This window comes from Palaemon carinicauda, chromosome 31 (genome assembly GCF_036898095.1).
Source record: "Palaemon carinicauda isolate YSFRI2023 chromosome 31, ASM3689809v2, whole genome shotgun sequence".
In the NCBI taxonomy this organism is placed as follows: Eukaryota; Metazoa; Arthropoda; class Malacostraca; order Decapoda; family Palaemonidae; genus Palaemon; species Palaemon carinicauda.
Window position 1 is genome coordinate 1,400,966 of NC_090755.1, and position 16,595 is coordinate 1,417,560.

Genomic DNA, 16,595 nt, shown 5'->3' on the forward strand with positions numbered 1-16,595 from the left:
TTTGTTTGAAAAGTCTTATTCTTTATCATTATTCTTTTATTTTTGGCAACCAAAAAATTAATGCTATATTTTTCTTATGCCTTGTAAATCAAAGCCCCTTTTATTAAGGAATCATTTCATTGAAGACTTAATTTTTGTATATTAAGAACCAAGTGTGCCTGGAAAGAACTGGGTCACTCTACTTTTAAGAACCCAAGACTCCATTTTCAGGACCTGAGTTCCTGCAGTACATGGGAAAACAAGTCTGTTTCAGTATTAGGTAGATGAAGTATTCCAGGACCTTTCCATTAAGCCATTCAGGTACCGTATATTCCAACGGTCAAAACTTAATTCAAAATTATGTTTATCGCTAGGCTAGCCTCAGCCTTAGTGTGATAACCACTTACATACATGAAAAGATTCAAATTACGAATTAAATGGATAATGTAGGAAATAAAACCATTCTTACCTTGTATATAATGCATATTTGGCATAGCTATCTTCATGTTTAATAGTCTATTCGTGGAATAATTCCATATCAATGAAATCAACTTTTCAAACTTAGTCAAAACATCTTGTAATAAAAGTTTACTAATAGCTATTAGTATAAACGATTATCACTTCTGTGTGTAAGTGTTTGTTCGTTCATTTTTTACAGTGTAATTGGCAATGAAACAATAATGGGTTTCCATTTAGTCCATGTTTAAAAAAGACATGGTATAGAATTACCTTTATTTCATTTATTTTGAACTTCTAAGGATCATCATCATTATCCAGGACAATTATGGCATGCCATTCCTCTCTATTTCTGGCTTTCTGCCTCCTTATTTAAAGGTTGTGTTGTAGGTGGAAATATATGATACCATAGTTTCTGTTCTCCTTTTTCTTCAAGGATTTGAGTAGCTCCAGTTATATGCAGACACACTCCTTTTCTAATGATTTGGTGTACTAATGCCAAAAAGTTGAACTTTTTACTGGACTGCTTTTTTTTTGAAGTTTTTGTAAGAAATTGAATTTCATTGACTTTTCATATTTTTTGGCTTCCATAAACTACTCAGTGATTCAGATGCCATGGAAATCAGGAGGGCTTTGTCTTTTTTTCTGAGATCAGAGAGAGTCTTGATGTTTTCAAGTGAGCATCCCTCTTTTGCCCAAGTTCCAGGATCAAAACTCTACTAATTGACATTTGCCACTCTTGAAAAGAACCCATGGCTGACTAGGAGTATGTCTTGTTCTCTAATGCCTTTAAAAAAAAGTGTTAATTGCAGTTTTAGCTACTGTAACAAGCATCTATATCACCAGTCAAGACATATTATGTTTCTTAATCAGTCCGACCTATAACAGTACGATAATGCAGTAACCGGAAATGTTACATATTGCTTTGGGGATTATCTTTGAATTGACAACATATGTACCATTTGGATAAGTTTTCATCAGACTGTGACAAGCAAAACGAAAGTTAATTTTTTGGTAGCCCTATCTGGATTCCCTTCCCCTTACACCTTCGATAACAAGGATAACAAAAATCAGTCTGCTACGAGTATTTAATTTTCTTGATCACATTAGAAAATTCTGCATAAGGCACATGAAACTTAAGAACAAGCAATTTTCTCAGAGATGTGGGTAATAGGGCCCAGGGATAAGGAAAGAGCCCACAGTAAATGGCTGCGAGTGCATATGATTTTTTAGACTGCTGCATGTGCATAGTAATGCCGGACTGCTGTTCTCTTTAAACAGGGACTGAACTGTATAGGGTTGTTTGTGGCATGTGAAAGGGACTATTAAGTGATGGTGTTTGAGTGGAAACAAATGTATTCTTATTTTCACTGATGGTTACTGGATGAAAGGCCAAAAAAATAAGCTTGAATATGAAATAGATTGGTCTTGTATCTTAGAAACAATAACCCCTGATATAGAGAACAGTGGCAAATATGTACTATTTTCTTTTAATTTACTCTGTGTACTTAAGAAATTATAGCATACAAGTCAGCTATATATATATCAGCATGGGTAGATGGAAATGTAGCCTTCACCATAGTTTGCCAAACAAATGTAAATGTATTCCTTATATTCTTTCTATACCTTATCATAACTGCTGGAAGTTGGCACAAATATTTCCAGTCAAGTTTAGATTTGTGAGCTTATTCTACTAATTTATCAAAGCATAATATGAATTAATAGAATGATAGTAAAAATGAAGTTTACACAATACCAAAAAACTGAAGTATTGGTATCGGTTGATACAAGAAATGTAAACACTGACATCATTTGTGTTGAGCTTGTAGTTATAACTTATGCATTGGCATATTGTTAGCCCATTTGGTATATGCTACAACCTGTGCATTAGCATCCTGAGGGCTCATATGTTTTGATACATCATTACCAAGTGGTATCTGGCAATAAAAAAGTACGAAGGTATGTCATATGTGTAATTTCAGGATAGATTTTTATCTGTAAATTTACATGAATACAGGGATTATGAGTAATGGCACCCTTTAGCTTAGTGTCAGTAGTTTTGCTGATGGCCCCCTGTGGCTATTTATATTAAAGAAACAATTGTTGGTGAACACTAAAAGTAAAATAAAGTTATCAATATAACTAGGATAATGCTGAAGATTTTTATCAACTAATTTAAATACTGTACAGTAATCTGTTGTTGCTTGTGTTTGTGTTATAGCTCTACAATATGTATTATCTTACATGGAAGATGTTCTGGTTAATGTCTAACTTTATTGTAGGTTAAGTGGATTGTTCTTTTACGTTTTTGCCATTGGTTACGGCATCAGGTAGTCTATACATAATAGTTTTCACTTGTATACTATATGTTTGGGTATCAGGGAGGTGACATAAACACTAATTTATAGTAATCAAATTTAATCAAACCATTTTACTAGCATGTAGTCTCTTACATAATACCTTTTAACGTGGCTTGACACCAGTGCTGTTATAAAAAACCAATCTTGATACCACCGCATCAATTGATAATTCTTGGATTCACCCAGTTCACTTGTAATTATACAGGGAGACAATTTTACTAAAGTAACATGACATATGGAGTTGGTATATATATCCATTTTAGAATTTTAGAATGATTGGAGTATTGTCTATTGCTATATGTTACATAGTAATGGGATTCATTGTCTGAATACTGTTAAGAATGAAATGTTCTCTTTCCACACAGTAATGTCACTGAAAAATTGAGGCTTTTTTTTTCGGATATTGAGTGGGTAATTTAATATTTTTATGTGATGAACTTTCAGTATTTAGGTAGCATGAGAATTTGACACTGATATGGTCTGTGACAATTCTGTTTTATTGTGGGGTTGTGTATTTGGTCTGTCATTTGTTAGTTATATTTGTACTGATATTAAAAGTTTACTATTAGGATTAGCATTTATCGTTAATTGTACAGAGGGGAGAATTTTTTGTTTTGTGTTGAAGAGTAATTTCAGAAAAATTTTAAACAAATTAACATAGCTTAGGATTTGGTACTGGGAATGTGGCTTGGCTTATTTTATTTAACTAATAAAACTACATTTTTATTATAAAAATGTACCGTATCGTAAGTCGTTTTTTTCTGTAGTATGTGAATGAATGAAAGTACTCTACCATACAGTATGTTATTATTGAAGGCAAACTTTATAGAACAAATTTTAGAGTTTTAAACAAGGTGGGTTGCATTTATGTACAAAAAAAAGTGCTGTTGTAATCACATTTACGTGCTTGTGTGACTTTAAAGTGCTTCATTCCTCCATTATATGTACTGATTCAAATTATATTCCTAACTTACTGTGCCATTGTTGATGTTCAACAGCCATCTGTGATGAAAATGTCAAAATAACCAGTATGATTGACCACCATTGTACCAGCAATGTGTTTGTTAGTGTTGCTTGTTTTTTTCTTATCTTAAGGGGAGGTATACTTTTGCTCAGGGATTGTCATTATTACCCAGTGTTTATCATGGTGGTGTGTTTTCCGCTCCATTCTTTGACAGCTCTGTTGTGATTACGTCATCATTTAGATCGCTGGTTGTAAGGAGGCATGGGATCACAATGGATGGAGAGGTTAGTTGCATGTCTTGCAATTGCTTACTCATGCTTCTTTAAATGTCCTTTTCTTGTTTATGTAATGTAATTTGGGATAATTTTTTGCTTGGATACTGTAAATGCACTAAGTGTGTTTGGGTGGATTAGTGAGGCAGCGCTCCGTATGAAAATTGCTATGTTTCCCAGCACCGAAGACGCTCGTGTGGACACGCCACAATTTTTTCAATAAGAAAGGTTAAAGATAAATATAAAATAAAGTCTCGGCATTTTCACCTACCTTTTCAAAATGTTAATTTTGGTTTAGAAACACTTGGATCTTCAGGACCTTAAAGACCATGTGTAGTCTACCTTTTTTCCTTCGCAAATACATAGAATTCAGGACTCGGCAAGGGTTACACCTAAAATTTATACGTAGTTTACGGTAGGTACCAATGCTGGAGCTGCACTTTTGTTACGATACTCGAAAGTTCCACAATTTATTCTCTAACAATGAGTGTTTTATACCTTCACTGGAATATTTGCATCACTAAATGATTATAACAGTAATAATATCCATGTTTGGAATAAAAAGCATGATATTTATATAATTGGTGACACCATTACCAATAGTATGTAATACACACCCTGTTAGACCATAATAATTACAGCTTAATTAAGTTTTTAGCTTATTCATTTAAAAATACTGTGCTATATTTTGATATATATTTAACTGTTGGCATATTAATTGTAGTGAATTTAAAGGTTTTCAGTTCATTGATTTTATAAACCATTGCTTTTGTTTTTCCTAACTCGTTGACTTTAATTTTTCAAAATATTTTCTAAGATTAAACTCTTAGTGAGTGGAAGAACATTTAGCAAGTACATTTTGTCAGAAAATGCATTGGTAAACATTTTCTCAACTGCCTTTGAGTTAAGCTAAAACTTGTGCTTTATCTTTAGATTTTTATGGTAATTGATGTAGGCTTGAAACCTTTTAACAAATCCCCTTTTTTTTTCATGGATATTCATCCATGGTGTTAGTGTTTTTCCTACTTTTATTAAAAGTATGAGAGCAGTATGTATAAGGAGTGGCTACTTCTCTCATTGCTTGTAGAACACTCGATATGTGGTGAGAGCTGCTCTGTGACAATTTAATTCTTTACCTCATGTCTGGAAGACAAAATGGAGATTAAATCTTTCCAGATCCTCCCTTTATTCTTATGGTTAAATTTTTGAATTTTTACACCTAAAAATCATTGTTTAATTTTCTTTAGAAATTATTTTATTAAATTTCAAAACTTTGAAAATGCTTTGGAGTTTGCACAGGGCCTCAGTGATAGGATAATCATTCTATTTTAATTGTGTTACTAAACTATTTCCTTTCCTTGAAAATGAATTTGAAATAATGCAAGTACAGTAATTGGTTTTCTATCTTTAAGGAATATTTTTATTTCTTTATTACATTCGAGTGGAATATTTCAATATTAAACTGAGGCAATAATTGAATCTATCAGATAGATCAGCTGACAATCTATTGTTTATAAAAACTGCGCTCACCCATATAACTTCAGTTGCCTGTATACTGATGCATTAAATGATTTTTAACTGGTATTTCATATTTTGTACTGTGGTATTTATTATTTAGTCTATAGTATATACAATATTATAAACCTCAAGGAGAGGTTGTTCAGAGTACTGTGTACCATAGGTTACGTTCCTTTAGGTTGAATAATTTTATGGAAAAGTAACTCTCAACCAAGGGGAGGACCACTGGTTTCTTTGGTATATTGTCTTTAATGCCGTTGAAGATATCTTCCCCACTTGATAGATGGATGTGAATGTTTGTTCTTGAGTAGTTTTATGAAAGCCAATGCGGGATTACCAATAGTTCATCATGTAACATACATTACTGTAATTTCTAATAATATAATTGAATGCAAAGTACAATTCAGTAGAAGTTATGGGGAGTTTGTATGAAGCAGTTATGATTTGAATGTTTTTTGGTTTTCTATTCAGTTTTGCTTTCAGACGAAAGTAGTGAATGCTAGCAACGCCAATTAATGGTTAGGAATTTCAGTAATTATAGTTTATCTATTTTTTTTATTTCGAATTATTGATGTAAGAGTGATGATGCTTTTGGTGTTGTTTTTATTATTTTATTGCTATCTGTAGTAGAGGATTAGTACAATTACTTCTCTGTGGTTTTATGGGTAGTTAAATTGGTAAAATAACAGAAATAGATAGAAAGTTACAGGTATGAAAGCTTTGAAGATTGATGGTGCCCTTGTGAAAATAAAACCCTATAGGAAAGGAAGATAATTCCAGAATCCTAGTTTGTGAACGAAGAGATGTGACTCAAACCGTGAAAGTGTATCTAGTAATATGTGGTGTTAGCTCAGTACTCTTGTACTGGACAGTAAATATATGCAACTGACCGTTACAAAAAAAAAAAAAAAAAGGAAAACTACTAACATTTAGTGGTCAAAAAGATATCGCCTTTAGCATTACTTCAGGTGCTGTATTGGGAACAGTTAGAATAATAGATTTGTAATGATTTGTGGTATTGTTACGGAAAGTGATGCAGTTCTTTACTATTTTAAAGCTATGATTGGGATTAGTGCATTTTTTTCCTAGGGACCAATGGTAGTGATACATTACCAATTAATTGATGAATTTTAATTTACCTTTTGGCTAAAGAAACTCATAATTTGGAAAACTTGTGTATTAAAACTGCAGGAGTGAGAGGTGTGGTTCTGTTTCTCCCCTCATTTAAGACAAAAACGTGGCAATAATTATTGTTACAATAGTTTTTTTTTGTCTTGATATAATTTGCAAAAATCACTTGTCTTCAGATCTATATATTTTGAATAACCCTAGGATTTCTCAACTCTGTAGTTGCTTAATCAAAATGATTCTTAATAAACCATTTGAGATTCTTGGCAATCCCAAAATGTTTTTTATTCCGTAACCGAAATACAAACCACGCTATTTACATAGGGTATTACTTTCGGCGTAGTTGAAATGACGAGCCATTAGATTTTTAACGAGGGTTAACTACCCTCTCGCTGGTTAGTGAGGGGGTAGGGGAGGGTTAGCTAGCTACTCCTCCCCCCTCACACACCGGTGAACTGATTCACTTCACTTTTGGCTCGGGTGATGATCAGACCTGTCTGTCTCACCCTCGCATTTTTGACAGCCTTAATTTGTTTGCTTTTTCTCACAGCTTGTGTGCTTGGAAGTTGGCCTCTCTCCATCATGCGGAAGTGCCCTGGACTTCCCGACCGCCCTAGTGGAACGTTCATGTCGGCGGTCGAGACCGACCCTCACTCCTTATGTCCAGACTGCCGAGGTCAACGGTGTGATAGGGATAAAACTTGTAATGAGTGCAGGGAGTGGTCTACCTCCCAGTGGGAGAGGTTTTCCCGGCGTCGTAAGAAGAAGTCTAAGCGTGACCTTTCTCCTTCAAGGGCTGCCTTGAAAAAGGAAGGTTCCAAAGACTCTTCTTCCGTTGCCCGAAGCTCCCACTCGATCGGTCTCTCGCGAGGGGCCGTCGAGTGGTAGCGTAGGCCTTTATGTTGACCAACCTCGGGGTTCGGGAGAGGGAGTTGCCTCCCATAGCGAAGCAGCTCCTCCTCCTCCACCACCTCCGGGGGAGGATATTGATGTTGATGACTCTGTTTCTAACAATTATCTTATGCAGCTTTGGGCTTCCTTGGGGCTTAAGGGCTCGCCCTCCAGGGAAGCCCTGTTTGACCTGATCCAGTTGGGTGCAGCTGTCAAACAGTTGCCGGTAATAGCAGAGGTTGATCCTCTGTCTATTGTCGACGTTGTTGTGGCAGAGGCTTCCGACGGGTCGGGCCAAACCCCTGCTGTTGTTGCGGATGTTGCTGAAGGCTCAGTTCCCCCCTCCGAACATCCTTCGAGGGAGGAGCTGGGTCCAACGGTCTCTCCTGCGGGTGATTTTCCCCCTCGGGGGAGTTCACTGACGGAGACTCCTCTTCGGAGGACTGAGGATGGTGTTGCTGCCCCTCGAGGTCGTCTTTGCCGTAAGGCTCGCCCTCCTCTTCGCCTTAAGGCTCGCCCTCCTCTTAGCCGCCGTAGACGCCTTCCTTCCCCTTATAAGGGCGTTAGGAGGCGCCTCTTCGGTTTTTCGCCTTCGACGTCCCCTGCAGAGGAGCCCCCTCGACGTGAGCAGACCGTTGCAGCTGCATCGCTAGACCTCTCAGCTGATTGTTTGCGATCTCCCACGCCTGCCAGACCTGCTAGCCTTCCTTCTCCGTTCGCGGATGCAGATGGAGCAGACCGTTGCAGCTGCATCGCTAGACCTCTCAGCTGATCGTTCGTGATCTCCCACGCCTCCCAGACCTGCTAGCCTTCCTTGTCCGTTCGCGGACGCAGATGGGCAGTGGGCGCCAACGCACCCTGTTTTCCAATGGGCACCGGTCCCTTCTGGGCATAAGGGCTTATCTCCCAATGAGAGTAAGTCCCTTAAGCGGCAGGTGTTACCTGCGCGCCCACGTTCTCCTGCGAGCAAGCGCTCTCTTGCTGTGGACCCTTTGGACTCACGCATTCTCCTACAGCCACGTCTTCTCGCCGTAGATCTCTTGCTCGCCTGCGCGCCAGTGCTCACCTGCGCGTCAGCGCTCTCCTGCTCGTCAGGGATCTCCTGTGCACCAGCTCTCTCCTGCTCGCCAGCGCACATCTGCGCGCCCACGTACTCCTGAGCGCCCACGATCGCCTGCTCGCCAGCGCACATCTGCGCGTCCTGGTCCTGATGCGAGCCAACGTTCGTCCGCGCGCCCATGATCTCCTGATCTGGGTGCCGGCAAGGAGGCAGTTCCTTTGCCCCCTCGCCGTCGATCTCCTGCGCGCCCGCAGACCCCGCCCACGCGCCAGCCTTTGCCTGTGCGCCATCGCGCGCTCTCTCCTGTGTGCTCTTCTAGACCTGTTCGAGTCTATGCGCGCCTGCGCACCCACGAGAAGTCTCCGGTGCAAGCCCGCGAGCGTTCGCCTTTACGCGCCACTTTACTTTCGGGTCCTGCGTCCCAGCTGATAGCTCCTGACCACGCCACTACGCGCCAGCGATCTCCCGCACGCCCGCTCGATCTTTCGCCTGCGCGCAAGCGTTCTCCAACGCGCCTGCGCGCCCACGTGTCAGATCGCCGAAGGTCTCCTACGCGCCCACGTGCTAACTCGCCTGTGCGCAGTCGATCACCTTCTCGCCCTACGCGCCATCGCTCCCCTGCGCGCCATCGGCAACAAACTCCTCCCACCTCCTCGCGTACAACAGAGGAGGTACTGTACTTCGAGATCATGGGGGAGTCTTGTTTAGCTCTTCCTCTCCACCATTCTGTGGGAGAGCTCTCCAGGGGAATTTCTCTTGAGAAACTCTCCGCCCGGCAGGTGACATTCTCGGCTACAGAGATCTTGAGCCAGGAGAAAGTCGCAAAGTGTGCCATGCAGGCCACTTCGTGGCTGGATGTCTGGTTGGGGTCTCTGGGCATCCTGTTGTGATCCAAGGACTTGTCCAAGGAGAGCACCAGGAAGGCCATGGAGACTTTTCTCCTCTCGGGCATGCGCACCATCGAGTTTCTAGCTCACCAAGTTTCGAACTTGTGGGCAAACTCGATCTTGAAGCCTCGTGATGCGGTGACCGAGAGGTTCCATGCGAAGGTCTCAGCCGTGGATGTCTGCAAGCTCAGACACTCTTCCATCATTGGAAAGAGCCTGTTTGAGCCCAAGGATGTGGAACGGACAGCTGAGAGGTGGAGGAAATCGAATCACGATTCTCTCCTCCAAAGGGCTCTTACATCCAGACCCTACAAGCCTCGTCAGTCTAGGACATCGAAACCGGCTCCAGCAGCAAAGGCAAAGGTGTCCAAACAGCAGCCCTTTCCTGTCAAGGACAGGAAGGGTGGGAAGTCCTCCAAGGAAGGCAAGAATCCTAGAGGGAGCGGCCGAGGCCGCAAACACTAGGATTGGCAATCCCCCTGCGTGTCCACCAGTGGGGGGATGCCTGCAGAGTTGCGCGTTCAGGGGGCAGCAACTCGGGGCCGATTCCTGGACGATCTCTGTGATCAGCCAAGGATATCGCGTCCCGTTCATGACATCTCTTCCTCCCCTGACAGCGAATCCAGTGTCGTTGAGCTCCTATGCCATGGGATTGGCAAAGGGGCTAGCCCTTCGGGCAGAAGTCGAGACCATGCTCAAGAAGGATGCTCTCCAAGAGGTCGTCGACGGCTCACCAGGCTTCTTCAGTCGACTCTTTCATGTAAAGAAGACGTCTGGAGGCTGGAGACCCGTCATCGACCTCTCAGCCCTGAACAAGTTTGTCAAACAAACTCCGTTCAGTATGGAGACAGCAGAGACAGTCAGACTTGCAGTGAGACTGCAAGACTTCATGTGCACACTGGATCTAAAGAACGCGTACTTCCAGATCCCAATGCATCCATCTTCCAGGAAGTACATGAGATTCAGCCTAGACAACAAGATCTACCAGTTCAAGGTGCTGTGTTTCGGTCTCTCCACAGCACCAGAGGTGTTCACCAGAGTGTTCACCCTGATATCTTCGTGGGCACACAGGATCGGCATCCGTCTCCTTCGCTATCTGGACGACTGGCTGATCCTGGCAGACTCGGAGTCGACCCTTCTTCGACACCAAGACAAGCTTCTGGGACTTTGCCAAGATATAGGGATCATGGTAAATCTCGAGAAGTCTTCTCTGCTTCCATCTTAACGACTGGTATATCTAGGCATGATATTGGACACCAATCTCCACAAAGCCTTTCCATCAGACGACAGGATAGCAAGGCTGAGGAGGGTCGCAGAGCCTTTCCTCAGACGGGAAGAGCTTCCAGCCCAATCTAGGTTACGTCTTCTAGTCACCTGTCCTCCCTGGCCAGTCTAGTTCCAAACGGCCGCCTCAGGATGAGATCCCTGCAATGGCGGCTCAAGTCCCGGTGGAATCAAGGCTACGATTCCCCATACATTCTGGTCCCTATGGGGCCTGCGGAACGGACGGACCTTCAGTGGTGGTTGACCGACGGAAACCTTCGAAAGGGAGTGGATCTTCTCGTCCTCCCCCCGGATTTGATGCTGTTCTCGGACACGTCAAAAGAAGGGTGGGGGGCCCACGTTCTGAACCACAGGATCTCAGGCCGGTGGTCAGAATCAGAAAAGTACCTCCACATCAATCAGCTAGAAATGAAGGCCGTATATCTGGCCCTTCAACAGTTCCAACAGACCCTGGCGGGTCACTCTGTGGTGGTGATGAGCGACAACACCACAGTAGTGGCTTATATCAACAAGCAGGGAGGTACCTTTTCACAACAGCTATCCCATCTTGCTGTAGAGATTCTGAGATGGGCCGAAGTCCACTCTATACCATTATCAGCTCGCTTCATTCCGGGCAAAATGAATGTGCTTGCCGACAGTCTGAGCAGAGCATCGCAGATAGTGAGTACCGAGTGGTCTTTGGATCCTCTAGTAGCCAACAAAGTCCTGACTTTGTGGGGTTCCCCGACAGTGGACTTGTTCGCGGCAGCTTGAATGCTCCCCAGTCCCGGACCCCAAGGCACTCTGGCAAGATGCCTTCCAACAATGGTGAGGCAACATCGACGTCTATGCCTTCCCACCGTTCTGTCTGATGAGAAGGGTGCTCAACAAGACCAGACAATCGGTCAACCTGTCGATGACCTTGATAGCTCCGCTATGGCCATCATGCAGAGTGGTTCCTGGACCTTCTGCAGCTCCTGACGGAACTCCCGAGAGAACTCCCCCACGACACGAGCTACTCAGGCAACCACACTGCAACATCTTCCACAAAGCCATAGCTTCGCTTCGGCTTCACGCCTGGAGACTATCCAGCGTCTCCTCACAGAGAGAGGCTTTTCGCAACAAGTTGCGAAGAGGATGTCTCGACACCTGCGAAAGTCATCTGCAGGGGTCTACCAGGCGAAGTGGAGCGTCTTTTGTGGTTGGTGTCGTGGGAGGGGTATCTCTCCCCTCGATGCCACTATTCCAGCAGATGGCGGAGTTTCTTGTATATTTGCGGGAGGAAATGCGCCTTTCGGTCTCGGCGGTGAAAGGCTATCGCTCAGCCTTCAGGCTGAAAGGATTGGACATTTCTTCCTCGCTGGAACTTTCCTTGCTCATACGAAGCTACGAACTTACCTGCCCTCAGTCGGAAGTGAGACCTCCTCCATGGAACGTGGTTCGGGTTCTCAGGGCTCTTAAGAGACCTCCGTTCGAACCATTACGCCAGGCTTCTGATCGTCACCTGACTTGGAAGACGGTGTTCCTGCTCGCTCTGGCTTCAGCCCTAGCATGTCGGTGAACTTCATGGTCTCTCGTACGACGTCGCCCACTCAAGGGGATGGGGGGAGGTAACGTTCAGGTTCGTCCCAGAGTTTGTTGCTAAGACTCAAAATCCTGGAGTTGCGGACCCACGGTTCGACTCCTTCAGGGTTTCGAGTCTTCGTTCTGTAACAGATGACCCAGACCATCTCCTACTATGCCCAGTAAGGAGTCTGAGGCGTTATCTTAAAAAAATTGCTGCAGTCCGTCTTCGCGTGCAAGCCCTGTTTGTGAGCACGTGAAGGACGAAGAGGAGGGTCACCAAGAATACCATCTCAGCTTGGATTCGAAGGGTCATCCATCATGCCCTGAATCTAGACCCTCCTCCGTTACGTTGCCCTAGAGCACACGATGTCAGAGGCATCGCAACGTCCCTGGCATTCAAGAAAATTAATTGGTGACGCAGGTGCTACAAGCTGGGGTCTGGAAGCGTCAAACGACCTTCACAGCCCACTACCTGCAGGACGTGACCCACAGGAGCCTCGATACATTCTCTATCGGCCCTGTGGTGGCGGAACAACAGCTGGTCTAACCTCAGGCTCCTTAATGGACAGGTAGCAGAAGGTTGTGGGCATTGTTACCCGGTTTTAGACTGCATGAATGAAAAAGTATGTCTGGCCCTTACTCTTTTCTTCATCCTCCCCTCTCTTGGGGAAAGCAGCATCCTGGGTTCTCTGCATAGCTGACCTCAAACCACTGCAGGTAAACCATGCTTCCTTGTGTTCCTAGTACAGGTATTAATATAATACTGTTGCGTCCCCCATACCCTGACAAGGTGGTATTGGGAACGTCCTAACCTAGATTTCTATCTAAAGGACTTCAGGTCAACTTCCTAGGACGAGTCACACTTCTTTCCTTCACACACAAGCTTATGAAGGCCGCACGTCGAGCAAGGAATTTGCGAGGTGAAGGGACTCCTTTTCTCGAGTGCTGCTCACTCGGATTCTGAGTCCCCGTTCAAAGCCAAAGCCAGTAAGGCTTGGGACTTTCCACCCTACCCAAGGGTTAAGTCACCCCATGTAAATAGCGTGGTTTGTATTTCGGTTACGGAACAAATGACAAATTCGGAGATAATTTGTATTTTTCCTAACCATACAAACCTTAGCTATTTACACATATTTGCCCACCAGCCCTGTCCCCCAAGGCAAGTCCTACCTCTAAGCGAAGTGAATCAGTTCACCGGTGTGTGAGGGGGGAGAGGTAGCAAGCTACCCCTCCCCTACCCCCTCGCTAACTAGCGAGAGGGTAGTTAACCCTCGTTAAAAATCTAATGGCTCGTCATTTCAGCTACGCCGTAATACCCCATGTAAATAGCTAAGGTTTGTATGGTTAGGAAAAATACCAATTATCTCCGATTTTTTTTTTTTTTTTTTTTTTTTTTGTCAAATGCACAGATGATGATGTTGACATATTTCTTTTCTTGCTCAGTGTAAAAGTAAATCTGCAACCTTAGAAAAGCTAAATTTAGCAGGCTTTGTGGCCCCTTTAGGAAAAACTTGCTAGTATGAAGAAAAAATTGAAAGTCAAGAATAGACGTAGAAATAACAAAGAAACAACAAAGTAAGATAGATGAAAGTTTAAGAAATAGCAAAAAAAAAAAAAAATTAAATTAGGATAGATAATTATTTGAAATAACAGATACTAGACAAAACATGAAATAAGTCTTATTATAATTCTAGTCTTGGCACTAAGATGATTATTCTTGTAAAATGATTTGTATATATTGTGTATAAAACTTACAAAAAGTAACACATTAGGCAGTGGAAAATGAAAAGTTTTTTTTATATATATCTATATACTTTATCTCTGTTGCATAGCCTTTTTACTTTTACTGCTAATGTATTCAATTTGATCTTTTATTGATTGGCTATCCAACTTTTTTTTACAGATATTGGTTTTTGTTCCAAGGAAAATTTGTCTTCATCTTGATTTCTTAATTTGGAAACCTTCCTATATATTGTTGAAACTGATATTGAGTGATGATTTGTCAAGTTTTGATTTATATACAAAGTAATTCAGCTTAATTCTCTAAAATTTTATATGCTTTTTGTTGATTTACCCATGGAAGTGTATATGATCACAGCCCTTAAAGTATTCAAGTGATGGCTTCAAACAATTGAAAAGGTAAAAGTTGGGAAGCTGGGTTTTGGATTTTTATTTTATTCCTGGTAGAATTTGTTTGTCAAGGAACTACTAACTTGTGACTTGTGTGTCATGTACTGTATTAGATTTTAGATTGTTAGTTGGTCATCTTTGCTTTATAAGATAGTGCAAAAGGTAGATGAATTTTATTTTTTTTATTTTTGAAACTTTGTTTTATTTAAAACTTTGTTTTATTTAAAACAACTTTCATGAAGCTTGGAGGTAATGCTGAACTATTTCTTGAATCAATTGTCAGTTGTAGTTTTTGGGGTGTCAGTAATACTGTACTTGCACATTTACCATTTTGATATTCTCAATGTAAAATTCTTGATTTTTGCGAGAAAAGCAAGCACTGGTCGGACTTTGTTGTATAAAATAGGATACGGTTTTTGTGAATTTTTTAAATGTTACTCTTGTCTTGCTAGTAGATTGTTGGTGCCTTACTCTGATGTAAGAAAAGAATTGCCCAAGTGTTTAGAATAAAGAGGGACAGTTAATTTTCAGTAATTAGTAGACATTGTCCATCATTTTATAGATAATTTTGTGGATGATGAAATTGAAAGTTAGCATAATATTATTCATTAGATTGCATATCTTATTACAATCTGGATTTGCAAGAAAGGTAATTCTGAGAACAAGATGTAACTGCCTTTTATCCTGACACCAATTTTGTGTTTGGATATTAAAAAGGAAGGAACAGATTTATGCGTAAAGCTGGGGTATGGACACGTAATTGGCACTGTAGGGGACTAATGCCGTCTTTCTAATGTCCCGGACAGAACTCTGTGGAATAAACATCATTGTGTCAGTTAAATTGCGCTTTTAGTGACCCCATGTAGGCCATTTGAATACTGTATTCCATTTCTCATTTTATTTGAAACTGCTTTATGTTGTATTTTCCTGTGTAGAGCTAGCATTGTAATTCCTTAACATAGGTAAAATGAAGATATTTCTGTTTTAAAGCAATATTTGATTAGTCTACATGTGGCTACTCTAAGAACATTCTATCTGTTACTGATGTCTACTCCACTAAGTTCTGTCCGGGAACGTACCTTGTGGTCCACTGTAGGTACTGTAGTACTAAAAGTTATATACAGTTCCTTCACCCTCTAACTGTAGCTATTTTTATTCTATTCCCACCTCCTTTCCAAACTGTTATAATTTCTACTTTGTAATGCAAATTTTTCCCTTGGGGGTCCCCAGAGCTGTGCCACATGACGCAAATTCTATTCATATTTTATGGATTGTGTCCTAAGATATATTATTCTTATTTAGGGTTGTTGTGGCTTGATTGGTAACGTCTGTCTGGTGTTTGCCAGACGGGGGTTCGAGTCCCGCTCAGACTCGTTAGTGCCATTAGTGTCTGCAATCTTACCATCTTTGTGAGCTAAGGTTGGGGTGTTTGGGGGAGCCTATAGGTCTATCTGCTGAGTAATCAGCAGCCACTGCCTGGCCCTCCCTGGTCCTAGCTTGGGTGGAGAGGGGGCTTGGGCACTGATCATATGATATATGGTCAGTCTCCAGGACATTGTCCTGCTTGATAGGGCAATGTCACTGTCTCTTGCCTCTGCCATTCATGAGCGACCTTTAAACCTTTGATTGAATCTATGAACAAGCCATTTCTGTTTTAAATATGTATTTTAGCAAGAGTCCTTTGTCTTAAGAATTCACCCATAGCACTGTATTGTTATTTTCATAGCTTGGCCATATTTTTTCTTTTTCTGGGCAAAATAAAGTTAAACATTAAAAAAAAAATTTAGCGAAGTACTTTTTGCTGGTTTTCTCTGTACCGGTTGAAGTGTTACAAAATTTAATCAAGCCATACATTTTCTCATGTAAGATATGTGGGGAGGTATGGGTAGGCTACTTACTCTGCAATTATAGTCTAAGCAAAAATTTTACAGTGGAATTTGTAGACATCAATGAGTGACTTTCAAAACATAGGCTTGTAACCTTATGTTATTGTTATTAATAATTATTTGGGTGTGTGAAAAGGTTAGTCTGACTGATACTTGTAGCATCCATGGAACTCTTCTGAAAAGGTAGGGGCATAATGTTGAGGCCCATTGGTATTATCCAACCTGTGATTAAGGT

General features: G+C 41.7%; 1 protein-coding gene across 4 annotated transcripts in view; it reads left to right on the forward strand.

Moving 5' to 3' along the window:
• Positions 1-16,595, forward strand: part of LOC137624229 (uncharacterized protein PF3D7_1120000-like) — a 147,872-nt gene that overhangs the window by 112,371 nt on the left and 18,906 nt on the right. Inside the window, exon 2 of one of the 4 annotated variants that reach the window (XM_068354737.1) lies at positions 3,974-4,043. The exons of the other annotated variants lie outside the window; for them this stretch is intronic. The gene's annotated coding sequence lies outside the window, so the exon portion shown is untranslated. The remainder of the gene's footprint in view (positions 1-3,973; positions 4,044-16,595) is intronic. 4 annotated transcript variants of the gene reach the window in all.